The sequence below is a fragment of the Balaenoptera borealis genome (genome assembly GCF_965194805.1).
Source record: "Balaenoptera borealis genome assembly, chromosome: 3".
Lineage (NCBI taxonomy): Eukaryota > Metazoa > Chordata > Mammalia > Artiodactyla > Balaenopteridae > Balaenoptera > Balaenoptera borealis.
The window spans coordinates 74,118,629-74,127,295 of NC_138866.1; positions in this window are offsets into that span (position 1 = coordinate 74,118,629).

The window sequence follows — 8,667 nt, forward strand, 5'->3', positions numbered from 1 at the left end:
TGATCTGATTAGCATTACAAGGGATTGAAGTTTAAGAGAATAGACATTTATAGACTTTAGGGGTCTAGGAATTTGTAAGATGTGGGGCAAAGTAGTACAAATAGCAGAGGACCTGTCTCTCATTCATTCTTACAACAAAGCAGAGTGGTCCTAAACTTAAGGGTGCATTACAATCATCTGGCTGGCTTGTTAAAAATTCAGGTTTCCAAATCCCTACCCGCTGAGATTCTAATTCATTTGGTTTGGTTTGATGCTAAAAGCTGCAATTATAGGAAGCACTTCAGATGCTGAAGTTCAATGAATTCTGGGTGCAGGTCAATTTTGGTTTTACCATTTCTCTACTGCATGCTTGTGGGTAAATTATTTAGCATCTCTTTAATTTTCTTCTTCTGTCTTGTGTCTTGTAAGAATTAACCAAGATAATTCAAATAAACATTTAGTACACTTGTTTATGCTAAAAAGTTACCATATTATTATTATATACATACCTATTCAAAGCCAAGCATTATGTTAGGCACTAAGAACACCATTATCAAAAGTAAAGAAACACAGGGAATTCCCTGGCAGTCCAGTGGTTAGGACTCTGAGCTTTCACTGCTGACTCAATCTGCAGGGTTCAATCCCTGGTCGGGAAACTAAGATCCCACAGGCCGCGCAGCGTGGCCAAAAAAAAAAAAAAAAAGTAAAGAAACAGGCTGCTCTAGTGGTTAACATAGGCTTTCTATCTTTTGCCACCCTAGGCTATTTGTCCCTTTGCAGAGTTGGCAACTTTGTTCTGGGAGCTCAGCTCAAACCTCCCCTCTTCTGAGGCCTTTGCTGTGACAACAGGGTCTAAAAGAGATGCCCAGTCACTCTATCACATTATTCTATTTTATTAAATTATCGTGCATATTTGTGGACTCATTTATTATCATTTTCCCTCCACTAGAGCCCAAGTTTCCTGGAGGATCTTGTCTGTTTTGTTCTCCGCTTTGCTGCCAGCCCCTAGGACAGAGTGTGGCACAGAGTACACAGTCGGTCCTTACTGGAGAAAGAAATGGATGAAAAGTCTAGTGAGGAGGTATATGTATAAACAAGTACCTAAAAAACAATATGCTAAGTGTTATGGAAAGGGAATGTTGCCTGGCATTCCGGTAAACAAAGAATGTGACCTGCCATTCCAGTAAACAACGAATGTTGCCCGCCATCAAGCCATCAGCCAGTGTGGTCTCCCCCTGCACACTCCCACCCCATGGTGCACCCTGAGGGGAAGTCAGGATGGAGAGAAACAGGAAACATTCTGTGCTCTGGATACTGGCCCTAGGTAGTTAAGATGCATATCTAAGGAATAATTTCAGTGAGCCCCAGATGTTTGCATCTTCCCCATACATAGTAAAGCACTAAAATTAACTTGAGATGTCTGTTTTTTGTGATAAGCAGTCATATTTCCATGTTCGACTATGTTTTTGTTTTTGTTTTTTTTTAAGCAAAAACTGTATATCCTGGCTCCTCTTCGGAGCAGTTCCTCAGAGCTATCTGAGAGGCTGTCTCCCAGGCTACAGTCCTTAGTAAGGTCCCCAAATAAAACTTAACTCTCAACTTTTAGTTTGTGCATTTTTCTCTGATCATCAGTGTCAAGGGCTTTTGGAAGCTATACCATATAGGAAATTCCAGGCTACATCACTCCGAGACAGGGCAACAAAATCTCCCACTTTTCTGAAAACCTGTAAGATGTAGAACTTCTGGGGGCAAGGATGACCTGGCTGGAACTGGTATTAGATCTCTCTAGACCTCATCTCTTGTGGCAGTGCACAGAAGCATTTGTATTTTGTTTCTGTGTGCCAACCCAGCTCTACAGTAGAGGTTGGAGAGAAGTAGGAAACTTGAACATATAGAAAATGCCTTTTATAACCAAAGTTAATAGATCCCTTAAGGCGTCCCTGTTACTGAACTGAACTTGTGTCTGCTCACCACACAGCAAAGCTAATTTACTGACACTGGGTTGTGGTGAAGGAAAGTATAGTAGTTATTGCAGGGTCCAGCCAGGAGTACAGGTGGTCTTGTACTCAAAAGACCTGAAATCCCTGACGGCTTTCAGGAAAGGGTTATTATTTTTTCTTTTTTAAAAAAATTTATTTATTTATTTATTAAAAAATTTTTAATCAAAGTTTTTTTATTGAAGTATAGTTGATTTACAATGCTGTGTTAATTTCTGCTGTACAGCAAAGTGATTCAGTTATACATATATATATATATATACATTCTTAAATGCAACATTTGAAGTTAGGGTTGCAAGGGGCATGACTTTCTTCTGATTGGTTGGTGGTGAGGTAACAGGGTGGTGTTTCAGGAATTTTAATCATCAACCTTCTGGTTCCAACCAGTCTGGGGTCTATGTGCTTGTGCTCAGCATAGAGCCACCATCCTCCACCTGGGTGGGGATGTTAGTTTCTGCAGAACAGCTCAAAGGTATATGTCAGATCATTATGCATATCCTTTGAGGAAGAACTTGGGCTGGTTTATCATTGAGCTATTGTTTCTTGACTGCTTTACCTTTGTTTCTGTGTTCCTTCACCTCCCTAATTAGTAACTGCTTGAGTCTGCTCTTTGGCACTCAGGGAAGGCCTAGGAGACCAAAGCCTTTTCCTACAAATAAGAAACAGGGGACACAGAGGGGCTTTTGTACCAGGGAGGGTCCTGCAGGGCTCTGCTTGGTTTCATCCCCAGAGCTGGGATATCTCAGGATTAGGCTGGATCTGTTAGAATTACAGAGTGGAGAAGACTCTCAGGCCTGCTCTAGGCAGGCCTCTGAGGAGAAACGTAAGGTTCTTATTTCTCCTTAGCTTCAAGGTAAGATACACTATGTGCAAGTGTATCTTGTACCTCCAACATATGTGATTCTGTAACAGGGAAGAGCCAAATCTGACTACATGTTGGATCTGTTTCTTTTACTTTAACCTTTGATTCCCGTTGCTTTTGTTCACTAAAAGGATACTGTCTATACACAATGGCCTGCCTCAGGGAACCCTGCCTCTCTGCCTGAACCAAAGTGCCTTTGTTCAGGGAAACATCCTGACCCTGTCCACCTGTGGATGGCTGCAAGAAAGAAGAAATTAACACAACCCCTCCCCAAGGCTGGCCATTCCAGGGGACATTGCAATTCTTATGGTCTCTTTACTTTACTTCCTCATCTCCTCTCCCTCTCTGTTCTATAAAAGGAACTGGCATCCAAACCCCATAAGATGGTTTTTCGGACACACTAGTCTGCCATCTTCGCAGTCTGCTGGCTTTCGGAATAAAGTCGTATTGTATCCCTTGCCTCAACACCTCTCTCCGATTTATTGGCCTGTCGTGCAGCATGCAGAGCGAGCTTGGACTCGGTAACAATTTTACATATGATTTTATGTGTGATTAAAGTATTAATATGGTCTTTATGGGTGGAAACTAATTTTGACAAACCCTCTTGTTGTGGTCTGAACGCGCGTTGGAAAAGAATTTCCAGACACAAGGTAGAATGTAAAGAAGATAGAATTTATTAGAGGGAAGGGTTGCTGCCAGAACACCGGGCCGACTTCCTAGTAGTCTGGGAGAGTCGAGCCTGAACACGTGCTATTGATCAGTTTTTATAGCCAGAATACAAAAGAATGGTCCGAGGTGAAAATTTTGTTTACTGATGGTTGAGGCACATATACCTTCCTTCTATAGGGTGGGAGTGAGACAGGGAAGATGCCTTTCCTTATTTGGGACAGGCGGGCTCAGGAATTTCGTAACCATCGAAACATGGTGGGGAGGGCGATTGATTAAGAGTCCGGTAGGGGGTGTGATGTCGAAACATTTTCAGGCAGGGTCGTCCTTTGTCTTTGAAGCACCATTGTCCTTGGAGCACCACACCTCCTTCCTGTGCCTGTAAATCATATTAAATATTCCAGAAGTAGGTGGAACTGATGACCTGACAGTTCAGGCCTGGCAGGGATAGATCATTCTTTGGTTTCAAATGGGTGTCATCGCCTTTTGAATGAACTATGAATATGGTGTGACCCTTAGAGTAAACAAAGGAACTGAGTACAATAGCTCTAAAGTTGCTCTCTCCAATACGACAGCTACTAGCCACATGTGGCTACTTAGATTTGAATTAATAAAAATTAAAGTTCCATCGCTTCTCGGCCTTTTGGCTAAGATCAAGTGTAGTATCTGTTCTTATCAGTTTAATATCTGATACGTTCTCTTTCTGAGAACAACATATTAAACAGATTTTTTGGAGCAGGAAGTTGGAGTAGGAGCTTGCTCCATCCACTTCACACATTGATCTGGTATTGCAGTATCTCCAGGACTGGTGCACTCCTCTGGGGATAATAACTGAAGTTTAAAAAGCAATAACCAGACTTCCCTGGTGGTCCAGTGGGTAAGAATCCGCCTTCCAATACAGGGGGCGCAGGTTCGATCCCTGTGCTGTCACTGCAATGAGAAGCCCGCACACCGCAACGAAGAGTAGCCCTGCTCGCCTCAACTAGAGAAAGCCTGCGCACAGCAATGAAGACCCAATGCAGCCAAAAATAAATACAGAAAAGAAAAGAAAAGAGAAGAAAAGAAACAGCCCTAAAGAAGAGATGCATAGGTTGAGATACTGGGGAAGAGGCAAAGAGCTTCCATTCCCTCTCGGGATGTGTGACCCTCCCAGCATCTGGATGTGATAAGCAACTTATAAGTTCTTGGAACCCTTTTGGTTAGCGTTTTTTTAATGGAGGCTTCATTACATAGGCATGATTGATTATATAATTGGCCATTGGTGATTGAATTCAATCTCCAGCCCCCTCCCCTTCCTCGACCTTGAGGAGGAACTGAAAGTTCCAACCTTGGAATCATGTGGCAATCATTCCCCTGGCATCTAGCCCCCATCCTTAGGGACTTCCCAAAAGTCACTTCATTAACATAAACTCCAGTGTGGTTGAAACGGGTTTGTTACGAATAACAAAAGACATTCCTTCTACCTTTATTGCTCTGGAGCTATTTCCGAAACTGGGGACAAAAACAAGTATTATAACAAAAGATGTTCCTATTGCTCTTACCACTTAGGAAATAATGAGGGTTTAAGGAGTTCTGTGCCAGGAACCGGAGATGAAGAACAAATGTATATTTCTGGTTATATCACACTGTCATACAAGGAAAGGGGGTTTTGGCCACACTAGGGCCAAAGTTTAAAAGATGGAGCTGTTACATGCAATAGCAGAGAGAAGCAAAAGGAGGGATCTGAAGGAGAAAGTGAAAATACAAGGGAAAAGAATTGGAAAACAGACTCTCATGCAGAGATTTTCTTTAGAAGAGTCCTCTTCTTTGGAGGAGTTGTCTTTCTTTTGATAAAGAATGTCATTTCTTACTGTAGAGAGATACATTGTAAAATCATGGCCTTTGTTTATAAGGGGACCTTCTTGCCCTTCTACTTTTCCATTGTTTTATGATGTTGAGTGTTGAAGGGTAGCAGAATATGCCACCCCAAAATATGCCACCTTAGCATAAGGAATATTTTGAGCTGAAGGCAACTGGGAAGAAGCAGATGCAAGGACAGCTCTCTGCCCTCCTCCTATTTGCCTAAAAGCAGGACAGAAAGATGTCTCCCCTCCTCTCTCCACCAGGAAGGACAGAACTCTAGATCCTTACCAGCACAGAGAGGGCACCAGAGGAATCTACATAACAAACGTCACTAATTAGCCCTTATTTTTCATTAATGCTTCATATATTTACTTTCTCACAATTTGCTGCCCTAGAAACTCAAAGTTCTTTTTCTCTGTCTTGTTACTTCTCTAAAAATATATCGCTCTTTTTGTTAAGATGCTATTGTTATAAACAAGACAACAGGCTCAAAATGGAGTCACTTATGCTAACTTAATTACAATTTCAGCTCTCCCAGAAATGGAATCTTAAACCAGTCAATCAGGGATTGCCTGATCGGTACTAGTTAGGTAATCTGCCTAATAGACCCCTGCCATCCGCTAAAGGAAAGTGACCTTGCCGTAACCAATCTGCTTTTTTGTCTAGTATAATCTAATTGTTCCCTCTCCCTTCTGCCTATAAAAGTCTCTTATTTTAGATAGCTCCTCAGAGTGCCTTTCTATGTGCTGGTTGGATGCTGCCCAACTCATGAATTGTTGAATAAAGCCAATAAAATCTTTAAATTTTACTGAGTTGAATCTTGCTTGTTAACATTATATAAGCCCAAGTTCTAACCACCCTTTTGAGTTACTTGTAACTGAGTGCTCCCCTGTGTATGTGCGATGCATATGTTAGGAAAATTGTTTTTCTCTTGTTAATCTGTTTTTTGTCAGTCTAAATTATAGGGCCAATGAACCTGAGTAGAGGGAAACAGTTTTTCTTCTCAGTGTTTTAGTAACAAAACATCTAAGGTCTACTCTGACTGCAGCTTCAACTTATAAATTTGATTTGCCCTCTGAGAGCCATCTGGGTTGAAGTCCCTCCAGTACCCAATATTTTGCATGCCCAAAATATTGGGGCTCTGTGCTTTGCCAACTTCTAATTATTCAGAAAAATAGGGAAGCAGACATAGTTAATTACCAGGGTTATTGATAGTTGATAAGAGCAAATATATCCTGAACATTTACTCTGTGTCAAGTGCTATGTTAAATGCTTAATGTTAACATTATCTCATTTAATCCCCACAACCTGTCAACTAAAGAAGGTCACTCTCGCCATCCAACTCTAAAAGGATTGAGTCATTAGCCACTGTGGTTGCTGACTTTCAATACATCCTGAAAGGAGTTCAGGGCAGAGGTCAGGAATGAGGCACTCTGTGCTTTGGGAAAACTGGCAGAACAGGCCTTCAGATAGATATTTTCAGGAGAAAATTTTATGAACCCAATTGAGACAGGAGGGTCGGAGGCACTGACACAACCTTTAAAAGAATGACACACAGGGGAATTTCCTGGTGGTCCAGTGGTTAAGACTTGATGCTTTCACTGAAGGGGCCCGGGTTCAATCCCTGGTCAGGGAACTAAGATCCCACAAGCCATGTGGCCTGGCCCCCCCCCCCCCAAAAAAGAATGACACAGCTGTAGAGGATAGGACAAATACTGGTTAGAATCAACTAGGCCCAAGATGGGAGGAGATTCGAATTCCAGTAGACCTTGAGCCTCATTATAAGCTCATGGTAATACATGTACGTGCTAAATGACACACCCACCAGCACCATGACAGTTCTGAGGCTGGCCAAAAAAGGCCAAAAAGTGGGCAGCGGTCCAGCTCCTGGAAATCTCAGCCCCTTCCCCCAAATAGTTGGAATAATCCTCCCACTTGTTAGATTATGAAATTACCCAGCCCATAAAAACTAACGACCTCGTACTCTGGGGCCTATCTCCTGAGATGACCCACTTTCTGTCTGTGGAGTGTGTAACTCCTGAATAAATCTGCTTTCGCTCTATTTCAGCTAGCTCTTGAATTCTTTCCTGCAGGAAGCCAAGGACCCTCCTTGGTGGCCCATCTCTTCTTGCTGTTTTAAGTAGTCCAGAAAGATTTAGGTCATTATATTCGTGTTTGACTTTGCAGATCTCAGAAAACAATGCATTCAGTAAGTGAATTTTTCATCTCTTCTGCTTTCCCCCTTTGGGAGTTCCTGTGGAGATGTTATGATAATAGTTGACATGGATGAAAGGCAGACAAAACATAAGGAAGAGACTACTGGAAGGAGCCTGGCTGATTCCCCTGAGGAATCCACTCCTAAATGATTAAAAAGCATCAGCCTGGCCTTTAAAGTTTGAAGTTGAATACTGGTGAGGAAGCTACCCTCCTACTTACTGATGAGACAGGGAGAAAGGTTCAACTTGTCAGAGAAACTGATGCTTCTTGCCTTATTATATTGAAATAGGAACTGGTCTGGTTATCCACATTTTTTTTTTTTTTCCCTCAGCAACATAAGAGAACTTAGATTGAACTTAAGTTCTCATAACAGTGCAAATCTCCGTGGGTGTGAATATGAATATATCTTTTTAAATAGATTGTAAATCTTTCTGAGGACATGGAGTATTTCTCTTCTTTCTAGAGCTAAGCAAGGTTTTGCTCATGACTGATAATCAGTACATTTGTTGATGCTGATTTGGTTCCAGTTTAAACACAAATAAGAAGTGAAAATGAAGGAAGGTTGTCGTTTACTTGCTGTTTTAGGAATTTTGCTTCAGTACCTAGGATAGTTCAAAATTATTAATAAGCTGAAAAAGTACCTGGTTTATGTACCACCTGCAGCTGATAGTGAGATGAACTAGGTCTGGAAGGTCAGATTCATGTTAAATTAAAAGGGCAGCAAAAGCCAGAAACTAAGGCGGATCTTATTTTTCAAAAAAGTTAAAACTGTAAGTATAAATAGTTAATCCCACTTGTTAAAATACAAAACCTCAAACCTTTAGTTTCCTCTGCAAAATAAATTGGAGAGGGTAGGGCTTGAACCAGGCACCAGGCAATGCTCTTGCAGGTCTTTTAGCGCTGACATCCTGGGATAGTACGACGGGTTCAAGATGTCAGCTTGGGAGTAGGAGGCTGCTAAACTTGATCATATACTCTATGCACTTTAATGGACTTTCTCCCCGCCCCTGCCCATCACCAGCTCTTTTACGACTATATCAGATCCCCCTGAGGATACCTACACTCTAGCATAACGAACTACAATTTAGCAAAACGTGGGCCCGA